Genomic DNA, 13760 nt, shown 5'->3' on the forward strand with positions numbered 1-13760 from the left:
TTTATATTGGAGATCTTGCAATTTTCGGCGTAAATTAAACGTGTATGCCCATCCTTTCCTCATATGCATAGAATCTAGCTTGTTTAGCATCTCCTTTGAGGTTCCAAGATCACAAATAGCATAAAGGAAAGTTTTACTCACGGAAGCTGCAATCATCGCTTGTGATTTTCGGTCCTTAATTAGCCAGAGTTCCTTCTCCTTTTTCTCAGCATCCGAGGTTCCATCTGGCGGCGGGTCTCCCTCAGTAACTTGGTGGAGTCCCTCTGCTTTCAGTGCAATCCTCAGTCGAGTCTTCCATTCCAAGTAATTATCCGCTTCCAGGATGGTAAGCCTGAGTTTTCCCTCCAGGTATGCAGCCATGCTCACCGGCTCCAAAAGGCAGTTGCTGTAGATTAGCAATTCAAAGTGTCCACGCTAGATCTCAATGGATCTCCTGGAACAAACCTAACTATCTAGTTGCAGCACACGCAGCTCAAAATACTGCTCCCATAACTGGCTGGAGCCCATAACCTGTTGGAAATTCTCTGTGGTGAGAGAATCCCTTTTTCAATATAGCAGAGTGCACAGAGGCACAAACACAGCGGATTTAGTTATGCATGCATGTGTGCTAAGAGTAAAGTAACTTGGAGCCAATTGCTAGTTTCAAATCAATATAAAAGGTATTTATTAAGGAACTCCATTCTAGATAGGAAAGTGAGGATTTAGGATCTCTAATCTATCTATCTAAATGGATGCAGATGGATTCACCATCTTCTCTGCACATATGGTGCAGGGCAAGAGACTTGCCATGTTGCAAGGTCAACAGCCAGGTAGGAAGAGAGAGAAGGAGGAAGGAAGTTGAATCCCCTAAGATTAGCAATCTACATTTCAAAGGGATAGCATCAGAGCAGCAGGAAGTGATGACCAAATGTCTTTGACCTTCTAGCCCTCTGATTTACTAGTTTGTCCTCCACTGTCTGAGGCAAAGAGACAGCGCAAAGTCCTTTCCTTCCAACACTGTGGTCACCAGGAGTTGACACCGACTCAACAACACAATCTTTCCTTTCCTATTGGCAACTCATTTTAAAGGTGCCATGTTTTGAAATGCGAAAGAGCTGAAGGTCCATCACTCTTGGCTGCATGCAGTGATCCTCCTGTAAGCACTAAAGTGCATAAGAGGAGAACTGGAGAAGATGGATGAGGGATAACAAACTGAGACTGAATCCAGACAAGACGGAAGTACTTGTTGTGCGGGGTCGTAACTCGGGAAACAATATTGACCTGCCTGTTCTAGATGGGGTCACACTTCCTCAGAAGGAACAGGTGCGCAGTTTGGGAGCGCTTCTGGATTCACTCTTCTCCCTGGTTTCTCAGATTGAGGCAGTGGCCAGAAGTGCTTTTTATCAGCTTCGGTTGATATGCCAGCTGCGTCCGTTTCTTGAGATTCATGACCTCAGAACAGTAGTACATTTGCTGGTAACCTCCAGACTTGATTACTACAATGCGCTCTATGTGGGGCTGCCTTTGTACGTAAACTACAATTAGCACAGAACGCCGCAGCCGGGTTGGTCTCCGGGTCATCTCAAAGAGACCATATTACTCCTATATTACAGGAGTTACACAGGCTGCCAATAGGTTTCTGGGCAAAATACAAAGTGCTGGTTATAACCTATATAGCCCTAAACATCTTGGGCCCACGGTATTTAAGAGAACGTCTTCTTCTGCACAATCCCCATTGTCCACTGCATTCGTCAGGGGAGGCCTGTCTATGGCTACCTTCAAGTCGTTTGGTGGCCACTCAGGGACGGGCCTTCTCAGTTGTTGCTCCAAGACTTTGGAATGCGCTTCCCACTGGTATAAGACTCTCCACATCTCTGGCAGTTTTAAAAAGATCCTTGAAGACTCATTTTTTAACCAAGCCTTTTAGCTTTTGTAATTTTCAATTTTGTAAATTGATCTCGTTTTAGGCAGCTTTTTGGAGTTTTAATTGATTTTAATGTTTTATTTATTTTTATTGTTTTATTATTGTGAACTGCCCCGAGACTTTGGTTTGGGGCGGTATAAAAATCCATTAAATAAATAAATAAATAAATAAATAATAATAACTAACAATGGGTGAATTTCCTCCATTCTATCCTGTCACTGTTCTGTGGGTTTACTCTGCCCCACATTCCCCTCTGCCTGCCTTCCAGATTAACTTGGAGAATTTCTAAAATTAATTTTGGAATTGGCATGTATGAAATATAGCTTTCAGTTAATGCTTTAAAAAAAAATACTGAAGCACACAAACACTTTTCTGTATTATTACACCAATGCAAAAAGTAATCCAGATGTGATTGTGTGAGCAGCACATCAAGATTTCTTCCTGGTGCTGTGATGTGACTGAATCAATATACATGTGCACCGGTCTGCATCGGTAACTTTTAAAGAATAGTGCTGTGAAAACTGCAGCAAATTGAATCCTAGTTATCTATCCTGGATAAATGCTGGTTAACTGGAGCAGTTTAACCAGAATTGCCCTGAAATTCTGCATTCAAACAATCAGCTCTGCTGCGTTGCACTCACTTCTCCGGATAAACTTTTTAACCAGGACCCTAGTGATTGTGTGAACACAGCCTATATATGCACAGTAATCTTAACCCAGATTTTGATTTTGATTTTTTTAAAAGGCAGAATAGTGGATCAGTAATGCGTGGTACTGCTCTTGAAAGTTAATTCAGGATCCAGAGATCTGCAAATAAATCCAAAGGGTGGAATTTTTTAAAGCATTCCTAGGGAGAACTCTGCCCCTTGGTTACTGTTTGCACTGCAAGGAAGAGAGAGAGTAAAGAGTCCTTTCCCTGGGCTGTAGAACATAATGGGGGAGAGGAGGCCTTTGGGAGTGGAAGCTATACGGAAGAAAACTCTGAGGGCAGGGTCCCCAGCTCCACCCCTCCCGGTTTGCTTCATTATCTCCCTCACTCTGAGGGGCCTCCAGGGAGAGGGGTGAACATGGTCCCCCTCCCCCTTAGCTATGCCCATTTGAGCACATGAGGACATTCTTATTGCACTTTTATTCCTTGGGGGAGCTTGAGTGGAAGGCATGGTTCTCTCTCCTCCTTTTATTCTTACAAGAGCCCTGTGGGGGAGGCTGGGCTGAGGAATGGTGCTGCCAGCCCAGGGTCACCCAGGGCCTTCCATGGCTGAGTGGGGATTTGAACCCAGGACTTCCTACTCCCATTCCAACATTCTAATCTCTGCATCACAGTACTTTAAGTACACTTTATATGTGTTGTCCATAACATACTCCTGCTAACTTGGCAAGGAGGCACCTTTTAACATGGTGATTCTCTTTATTTAGCAGGGGGAGAATAACTGGTCCTATCCACCCCTAGCACAGTACCTCCAGTGAATGTTGCTGGTGTCCATCTTATGTTTCTTTTAGATTGTGAGCCTTTTGGGGAGAGGGATCCATCTTAGCAATAGCAATAGCACTTACATTTATATACCGCTTTATAGCCGGAGCTCTCTAAGCGGTTTACAATGATTTAGCATCTTCTTTATTTATTATTTCTCTGTATAAACCGCCCTGAGCCATTTTTGGAAAGGTGGTATAGAAATCAAATCAAATCAAATCAAATCAATAAATAAAAAACACGTTCTGCTGTTAAGGCGGCCCAAGGTATTGTGGTGCCTCAAGAGGTGCTAAATGCTGCCTTGCCCCAGATCTGGTAGGGGCCAGCCCCCTTTCAAAACCAAGGGGTTTTGGCAATTCTTTGGCAAGGGGCAGAGAGGCAGGAAAGTTGCCAGCAGCCTCTTCTTCCCTCCTTGTGCTTCTTGCAAACCTTGCTGTCCTGCTGCTGGCCCCCAATAATCTGCTGCCTGAGACAACTGCCTCATCTCTTCTCCAGAAGAAAGGACTGCCGTTCTGATGGGTCTACTATAGCGTCATGGGTAAATTACACCCTCCAACATATAGAGGGCAGATCAGAACAAATGCTTACACCATGCTCCACAATTCAACCCCTGCATGTGGCTGGCTCACCGTGGAGGCTTTACAGACAGGGCTGTTACTCCGAATCTCCTTCGGAAGAGAGTGTGCGCGTTTACACACCAGCCAAACTTACCCCAAAGTCCCTTCGAGATCCTTGGAAGCATCCCACACACAAATCGGGCTTTGTCTTGCGAATTCTAGCTGTTTCCGAGTTTTTAAAATGCTGCTTTTAAGCTACTTTTTCTGAAAATGCCAGAGCAAATATGGAGAGGCACTGAGTAGAATCATTAGCATAAGAGGGATACGCTCTTTAGAAATGTAGACATGCAGATAAAGCACACATATATAGATATAGCTCTATAGCACATATACATAGATATAGATATAGTTTTTAAAATGCTGCTTTAAGCTACTTTTTCTGAAAATGCCAGAGCAAATAGGGAGAGGCACTGAGTAGAATCATTAGCCTAAGAGGGATATGCTCTTTAGAAATGTAGACATGCAGATAAAGCACATATACATAGATATAGCTCCCCCGCCTTAAAGGCTAGAAGGAAAACACAGAGGCATGCCACATGAACTTGCATCAAAACAAAACCCTAGAGCAGAGCGGAGGGGAGGGGCTGCTTCCCTCAAGGCTGCGGGTGTGATTCCAAGTGGCTTCGCTCAACATTCACCCCGCAGCATGAAGCCATGTGATGTGCGAATAACTGGAGAAGTGAGATGGGTGTAATCTGAATCTCACCTCCTTTCCCCCACACACATAATGACAAAATCATAGTGATGCGACATGCGAGTTAGGGTTGGAATCAGAGGAGTATTCAGTGAAGGACTCCAGATTTCGCTGTAAAAGCAGCCCAAGAATTTGCACGAGCGGACGAACCAATTGGAAGCAACCTTTCCCATTCCACTCACCTCAGACTCAGTTTTATTGTTAACAATGTCATCTTTTAGGCTGTGGGTGGGAAGTGGGGGGAAGAGATATCCTGCAGCTAGAATCTGTAAACTGCAAGAGAGAAGAGTGGGCACGCACACGCGCGCGCACACACAGACAAAATCTCGTTCGCCAAGGGGGATTTCAATGCGCTAGCACTATAGCCACGCACCGGCTACATGCGGAACAGACTTGCATTATCGAACCGAAGTGAGAGACGGGGGTGGGGGTGGGGGTCAGGTGAAAAGGAGAGAGCACGTCGCCTGGCACGGAAGGGGAGGGGGCCCGCTTTGGAGAGGTTAGAACAAGGCGAAGCTGGGTTACGGAAGATGGAGAGAGGCAGACGGAAAGCGCGGTGGGGCTGCAGAGAAACAAGACACACAGACAAGACCCTCCAGCTTTGGCGCGCCACGCCACGCCCCCTTCCCCTATAGGGCAGCTCGTTCTTGCTTCCAGGACACGGGAGGTGGGAAGCGCGAGGGCGGCTCTGTGCACGCCTGAGCGAGCGCTTAGTGTCCCCTGCCTTGCGCGCCTGCGCGATCCTCTCCCCCTCCCCACCTCCCATCATCTTCAACCCCCTTCGCTCGCTCTCCCCCGTTATTCCTCCTCCTGTTAAACAAATAGGAGATCCTAGACCTTGTGGACCAAGAGGAGGTGGAGAATCGGGATCGGAGGAGAGATGTAGGAAAAGGCACAACATCAGTGCTCCCAATCTTAGTCAGAAATTAGTCTCCCCCCCCACACACACACTCACTCACACACACACACACACACACACACCATAATGCATTGGATGGCGATGGTGTCTCCTGGCGGCAGCCTGAGTGGATATTGCTACTCCTAGCTTGGATAGTCTTGCTTAAAGACAGACGGGAGGAGGAAGCCGGACAAGAGGCAGGAGGTGAGGCAGAGGACATTCGGGGTGTCGCACGCTCTTGCGGAGAGAGAGAGATGGGAGGGCAAGTGGGACTGGGGGCGGCCGGCCGCCGGGAGCCGCGGAGCATTGGCTTGGAAAGGAGAGGAGGAGGAGGAGGAGGAGGCGGCGGCTTATGGGCTGCTGCTGGCAAGGGAGAAAGATGCGGACTTGGCGGGTCTGCTTTTATAATCCCACTAGGAAACTTTTGATTTCTCCCTCTCTTCCTGATGTGGAGAGGACACAAAGAGCACTTGTTGGGGGGGGGGGGTGTCTGCGGAGCCGCGATAGGAGACCTAGAGGCGAGGGGACCGCGTGGGCTGGTGTGGGTGTGCGCCGGCACTTGGGACGCCTGCACGGAGGTTGGCCCTGCGCTGTCTCTGGCTGTGGGTCTGGCTGGCTGGATCTCTGGGTGGTTTCCAAGGCGCGGGGGCTCAGCCGCCAACCTGCGCTTGGACGTCGCTGCGCGTATGTGAGGGTCATACATGCGCGGGTCCCAGGACGTGGGCTCATCAGGGCACGTGACCCCCAGCCACCTTGCTGGAGCTTGGCAGGTGGAGGTTTGGCCTCGGCGGGTGGCCGCCGGCTGGGAAGGAGCCCCATGTACGCCACCTTGAGTTCCGTGATGGAAGAAAGGGATATAATGTTAGCAATAAAATAAATTGCCGGGGACTGCTGGCTGGCTGGCTGCCTGCCTGCCTGCCTCCCTGCCTGCCTTCCGTGGTGGGTGGATGTGAGTCAGAGTGGGAATGTGTGTATGTATGTTTGGCGAGGTTCCTCTGTGCTTTGCTGGCGTGTACCGTTGTCCCCTCCCCATATCTAATAGATTCAGGGGAGCGCCCCGTGAAAGAGTTCTTTCAGACAGAAGGGAGGAGCAGAGAATAGAGAAGTCCATGAGGGTGAGAAATGTGAAAAAGTGGGTCCATAATGGAAGCGTTTGGACTGGAGAAGTCCATATGAATAAAGTTTTGCCGCATATTATCTGGAACTGGGTATAGCTCGAACTTCATGCTGCTAAGTGCAGGTTCGCCTCTCTGTCCTTGTGAGTGGGCGTCTTGCTCTCTCTAGTTTGGGCTGGGGGGGGGGGTGGGGCTTGTGCACAGCTGCAAGAAGAGAGTCAAGTTCTTGTTCATCTGTGCTGCTGCCACCCAAGAGACTCCACCCCGATGTGTCATCATCAGCAGATCAGAGGTGTACCGCTTGTGTGAGGATGGTAGAAGCCGAGCTGAGATGTGGTGTTGCTCTTTTGGAGGTTTCTCACTAGACATGTGCTACAAACAGTCGAGGTGATGTTCAGGACGTTGATGGGGAAAGGAGTTGCTGAGATGTGGGTTGAAAATCTGATGAAACACGAGAGCGGAGACCCCGTGATTTTTGGAAGGAAAAATGCATAGGGGAAAAGATGAACGCTCTCTAGACACTCCCTGTTTTACATTAGGGCTGTTTTTGGTTGTTTTTTTAAAAAGACGTTACCAGACTTCAGCTCACCGCTTAGTGACACATTTAAGGTAACGTAGTTTGGTGGAAGATACTTAATGCATACAGTGGATATGTGTGATTTCTTGTATATTTTAGTGGACATTTGCACCTGGTTTTCTAAGGATTTTTTTTAAAAATTCCTGTTCCGTCTGTTGCATATGAATAGGAATACTGTGTTGCTGAATAGTTCTTCTATACCTTTAATGTCCCCATGGAAAACAGCATCCTCTAAGAAAGGAAGCTGTGTTTGCACGAGCACCAGGGCATCTCTCCGAATGAGAGTTGTCACCGTTCAGACCAGCTTGGAAGTTGCGGGCTCTGAGCTGAACACTCTCTCTTAATTCAGATGAATGAGAGCTGATTCCAGTTGCTCAGCAGTGAAAGGAAGATGCTCTCATTGCTTCATGCTTCCTGGAAACAGGTGCAGAGGCTCGGCTGTGGCTCAGATTAAGCCCTGGCAAACATTTTATTATTGATTTACTGTCTTTGAAAGTCCCTGGTTTTCACTTCACTAGACCTGGTTCAATCAGGGCCATTTCAGATCCTACACAGCAGCATACCAGGGTTTGCCTCTGAAAGTACATTTGACAGGGTGCTGATCCCAGCTTCCTCATGAGAATATGTGAATTGCCTTTACTTTTTCAAAGGTAAACATAACAGATTTTAGGTGTACACCTAAAAAATGTAATGTGTGAACCGGCCTTCAGATCTAGTCACCGCAGGATGGCACAAGCAACACTGGAAAAACATTGTTAATGTAGAAGAGTGAACAGTTCTCAGCTCTGGAGTAATTACTTCTATACTTTCAAACAGAAGTCATTGAGTCTGTCCTCTACTAGTTTGTTTGTTTGTTTGTTTGTTTGATAAATATACTGCCCTTCCAAAAATGACTCAGGGTGGTTTAAGTTGCACTGGGAAGTGGGATTGAATCAGTATTCCCCAGCCCGCCCCCCCCCCCCCCCCCCGGTGATGGATGCATTGGGAAAGCAAGTGAGATGAAACAGGAGTTAGTTCTGTTGTAATACAACTGTGTTTGTGGATGCAACCGAAGTAAAATAATTACCAGTGGAGCTGCCGTAGGAGGAGAATCAGGAGTATTAAAAAAGCACATGTGCAGCCAGCTGTAGAACTCCTTATACTCTATCAGATTTGTAGGGGGAGATATTATACTACATTATTCTATGGTTTATCACAATGGTGCTTTACTGTTGATGGCAACGATTTTAATGTCTAAAGCCAAGGTCTTCCCAGATATATATTGATCTATGTGACTCCAGTGACCTTCAGAAAGAGGCCCATACATAAGCAAAATATCCTCAGTTGGAACAATAGGAGTAACCTCCTTGCAGGGCTGTCCTTAGAGAGCCTTGGCGAGGTGCAGGGCCTGGGGCAAATCAGCCAGTGTGGGGCCTCCTTCCTTTTAATTCTAATGGGGGTTAAGAGAGCGGGGTCTGGGGCTGACACCCTGCTTGCCATGCCCTAAGGACAGCCCTGCCTCCTTGGCCACTTTTGGGAAGCAAGGAAGGTGGATACAGTTTCAATACAAATGAGGACTATTTGGGGAATTGGATCAAAATGAACAGTTCAGATGATAAGGGTTGTCTATGGCAGAGGAGCAACTTGGAATGCTAAGTACTGAATCTGTTAATCTGCTGATCATTGTATGTGCATGCGCACATGTACACACACAGGGTCACACAATAAACTTACAACATCCAGTATTCCCACCCCCACCCCCCACGGTCTATCCCTGGTGTACCATTATGTTTGCAGCCCGGTCATGATGCAGAGCTGGATAACTTATATACTATGGAAGACTGGAGGCGGAGCCATGTGTATTATCCAATTGTGCACAAATATCTAGCCTTTATGGCTGTAGTGCTGAGCTTGAAAGGGTGTGTACCGTGCCTGGTGAAATCTTAGAAGACATAGTGGGGTGCATGAGAATTCCCAGTGGTCAGGGAAATGGAGACTGCCTTTTATCACAACAACAACAACAACAAATATTTATATACTGCTTTTTAACAAAAGTGTCCAAAGCGGTTTACATAGATAAATAATTAAATAAATATAAGACGGATCCCTGTCCCCCCCAAAAGGCTCACAGTCTAAAAAGAAACGCCAAGATCAACTCCAGCCACTGGAGGGATGCTGTGCTGGGGGTGGATATGACCAGTTGCTCTCCCCCTGCTCAATAAAGAGAATCACCACATTTAAAAAGGTGCCTCTTTGCATAGTTAGCAGGGGGCTAACTCCCTGCATCACTCCCTCTCTCCCACGATAAGTGGTAACGGGGGGAAATGATGCAAAATAAGCAGATACTGGCTGATCTGGCACAGAGCATCTGTGCCCCTAGTTCACTGCCGCTTTCCCCCACACACCCCTGCTGCTTTTTTGCCTGCCCACCCCTGCCACATTCTCCCCTGCCTGTATTCTTCCCTGCCTGCTCCCTGCCCTCCATCTTCTTCTCCTCCCTCGGCCCACCCGCAGCCGCCGCCTTCTTCCCCGCATACCTTCTTCCCCGCCACCGTTTTCTGCCTGCCTGCCTGCTGGCCAGCCAACCAACCAGCCAGCTGCCAGTTCCCACTGCCTGCCTGTTCGCCGGTCGCAGCTGCCCGCCAACTGCCATTTTCTTTGGCTGGCCAGCCACCACCACCACCATATTCTTTCTCTAGCCCGTCCCCGTCGCTATTGGCAGCTGCTCACAAACTTTCGCGAGAGCTCCCACACATGGGATTAGTGATGGGTACCCCTAAGAGAAATATAAAGATTATACACATGTGCTTAATTTGCATAATTCATACATGTTGTGGAACTTGGTACTGTGAAATTTTTCCACTCTGAGTATACACTGCTCTGAATACACTAGGATGTGTTTGGAAGGAACGTGTCTGTGGGAGGCTGAGTATACGTGTGGAGTGCTCCCATCTTCATATGTGAGTCTTGTCAGAGAGAACATTTGTCTTCGGGCTTTGGAGAGCCCCCATATGTGACATAGCACAGGAGGCCCTATATTTTTCCTGAGAACTGACCAGCTATTTAGGACTGACTGTCCTAAAGCTTCCTCCATACGATGGACATTCAGTATGTCGGTAAATAACATTTTGCACGGGTTCCCTTTATAGTAAAATAAACTGCTTATTTCCTCACTCCTATTTCCCCTCTGGCCCAAAAAGCTCTTAAAGATCCATCCATCATGGGCCATTTTGCTGTCGGCCTCAGACATATTTATTTATTTATTACATGTATATCCTGCCCTTTCTCCAAACTGCTTGGGGCAGTGTCTGTGAGTTGCTTTCCTCATTTTATTCTTACAATGACTCCATGAGATTGGATTGACCAGAGGAGGTACTTTATATAGTGTGGTAGTCAATTCCATATGTTAATTGTGCAAGAGGTCATGGTGGTGGCCACTATTTTAGATAGCTTTTTTAAAGGGTTAGACAAATTAATGGAAGATATCAAGGCCTGTAGATTAGCCGTGATATCTGAATGAAACCTCCATGTACAAGGGTGGCATACCTCTGAATGCTAGAGACAGGGGAATAAACAACCACATCTTTTAATAGAAAGCAACAAACATGCAGATAGCAGGTATAGAAATTTATTTGAACCAATGTTTTTACTTTGCTAGAGACAGGCGGAGACCGTCATCTTTTTGTTCCTGCCTGCAAGTTTCCAAAGGCATCTGGATGCCTGCTGTTGGAAACAGAATGCTGGGCTAGAGGAAGATTGGTCTGATCCAGAAGGGCCGAGTGTGACTTGGACCAAGAGCACCCACCAAGCTACATGGCTGAGCAGTGATCTGAACACCAGTCTTCCTGAAGTAAGGGAGACACTCTTACACACACTCTGGCACACACTCGTGTCTGATACACATAGCTGTTTGCTTAATGTTGTGTTTCTGTGTCTAACACTTGATGCTGTGACCTTTGAATGCATTAGTGAGAAGCAGAGTATGGAACGTTGAGCTGATGAGACTTTGTTTCAAATCCCTCTTGGCCATGAAGCTCGTTTTCCTTGGGCAAGTCCCTACCTTCCAGTGTAACTCGCCTCACAGGGTTGCTTTGTTCATAACATGGACTATCTCCATATACTCCACCCTCCACCCTCTGTATGATTCAGAAAAAAACAAACAGCAGCAGGAGCATAAAGTATCCCCAAACATAAGAAAAATCCACTAGTTCAGCGGTTCCCAAACTTGGGTCCCCAGATGTTGTTGGATGACAACTCTCATCTTCCCCAGCTGCAATGGTCAAAGGTCCTTGCTGCTGGGAATTATGGGGGTTGTCATCAACATCTGGGGTCCCCAGTTTGAGAACCTCTGCACTAGTAGGTAACTGCTTCAGGTATCTGGTAGCTATTATCTGGCCAGGTACTAGAATCTCTGTGCTTACATCTTGGTCCCCCTGAAGCCATTAGTGTTGGTGTCCCCACACGGATGCTTTTTCAGGTCCTAGCGGGTGCACTCATTTAGTGCATTCTGGACGTACAAGTCACACCGTGGCCCTTCACAGCCCTCCCTGAGTGTTCTCCTGATTCTGAAGCTGGATAAGACCACTTTATTCCTAGCCATTCCTTGTTTGGGAAGAAAAGAAACCAGATTGTTAAACTGCCGACAATTTGTATTGTACACATGATGTTTGTGTTGAATCCCTAGCTGTGCCTCGTCCATGTGGGGAACAGTGTGGCCAAAGAACACTTGGGAAGTGTTGAGCTCCTTGGAGGAACACTAAATACGGTGAACAGTAATAATAATACATTATATACATTCCAATAATATACAAGATGGCTTGTGCTATATGGTACCGTGCCAGGGGCTTTAAGAACAGTGAAGGTGCAGCTGTGGTCTGGCTTTTCAACGATAGGAACCACTTTCAGGCGAATGGATAAGATGGAGGGATGTGTGGCATGTTGAGAGCCATTCACATCCTCTATATACATGAAGGAGAAACATGAGGCATGGTTTTTCTGGACTGGACTGCTCAGATTTCAGATATGTTCACTGCATATTTGAATAACTTGCATCGTTTCCCTAGTGGGCAGGAGGAACTCCCTGCACATAGAAATCTAGCATGTCGGCAAGAAGGCTAGCCTAGAATCCTTATTCCTGACATGCTGTTTTTCTCTGTGTAAGGGTTTTGTTTTGACATTTTATTTTTGCCTGAGAGAAATGTTTATTGACGCATTATTCAACCAGCAGATTGAATTGTAAGGTTCCGGAAAATGGTACTAGAACTATGTTTCCGAAAAAGTCTAGATGAGCAGGTACTGAACTCCAAAACGCTTTTACAGAAGATCATAGCAATTTTTAGTGCTCCTGCATGTTGAAAAACATGTTCTCTGACTTTTAACTGCAATTAATTTTAAACTGTTTGTTTTTATCTTATGAGATTGTTTTAACTTTATATTCCATGAAATTGCTCTAATTGTTTTTGCTCTGTTTTATATTGTGTTTTAAATTGTGTACTCTGCCTAGAGATGCACATATCAGGTGATATATAAAAATGAGAATGCATGCATGCATGCATGCATGCATGCATACATACATACATACACAGTGGCCAAATAGAGCCAGTTATTTATTGGACTGAAGTGGGGTGGGGAGGCTCCTATCTCTGTTTTGCTGACAAACTGTGGAATAAAATTAGTTTAGAATTGTGTAGAAATATACCTTCTGAAGCAAGCATTTGCCCATGTGTCTCAGAAGCTATTGAGGAGCTTATTTTCTGTATTGTTTTGTAATATACTGTTTTGTTCCCTTTGTAGAGCTCAAAGAGAGGAATTGATGGGTTGTGTGTGTGTCCAGAATGGTACACTGGCCATCCTATATAATAAAAGGCTAAGTGAGTGGCCGTGGCTTTGGAACGTTGGGGATCTGCGTCCCTGCCTCCCTGGGCTGTTCTGGGCCTGTGCGAAGTGCAGGCCCAGAAGAGCCCAAGGGACACAGGACCTCAGACACCAGTGTCCCACAGCCACGGGCGGCCATTAGCCGGTGTGTGGCGGCGGGGGAAAGTGGCCGAGGCGGCGGCAGAACCGCCGCCTCAGCCATGAGCTGCGGCACGGCGAGAGGAGGCCGAGGCAACCAGAAGCGGCCGCCCTGAAAAAGGCGAGGGCAATGGCGGCGGGGGAAGACCGAGACGGGGGACAGGGAAGCTGGGCGAGGTGGCGGCGAAGCCGCCAACGAGGCCCCCGCCCGCTCACAGCCGTCGCCGCCGCCTGCTCACCCGCCCTCCCAGATGCCCAAAATCACCTTCCCCGCTCCCCCCCCAAAAAGATTAAGGGCCAAAATGGCCCATGAGAAGGTCGCCGCCCCCGCCTATCGCCCTCCGAGCTGTTGAAGACCACCTTACCCGCTCCAGCCCGAGGGAAAAGAGAGGAGCTCACGAGCAGAGCTCCTCTCTGTGCTAAGTCACTGCTCAAACTGCCGCTATGGACGCAAAGGACGCCTATTGCGTCCATTGCGACAGTATAGGCAGCAG

General features: G+C 47.3%; 1 protein-coding gene across 3 annotated transcripts in view; it reads left to right on the forward strand.

The window, feature by feature from the left end:
- Window positions 1-5157: 5157 nt before the first annotated feature.
- The window catches only part of PLPPR1 (phospholipid phosphatase related 1), a 246955-nt gene continuing 238352 nt past the window's right edge, over window positions 5158-13760 (forward strand). Inside the window, exons 1-2 of one of the 3 annotated variants that reach the window (XM_053297681.1) lie at window positions 5158-5787; window positions 10913-11104. The gene's annotated coding sequence lies outside the window, so the exon portion shown is untranslated. Of the gene's footprint in view, window positions 5788-6991; window positions 7308-10912; window positions 11105-13760 lie in introns of those variants that run through there. The other 2 variants (XM_053297679.1, XM_053297680.1) reach the window with 2 other exon arrangements.

Source organism: Hemicordylus capensis, chromosome 2 (assembly GCF_027244095.1).
Source record: "Hemicordylus capensis ecotype Gifberg chromosome 2, rHemCap1.1.pri, whole genome shotgun sequence".
In the NCBI taxonomy this organism is placed as follows: Eukaryota; Metazoa; Chordata; class Lepidosauria; order Squamata; family Cordylidae; genus Hemicordylus; species Hemicordylus capensis.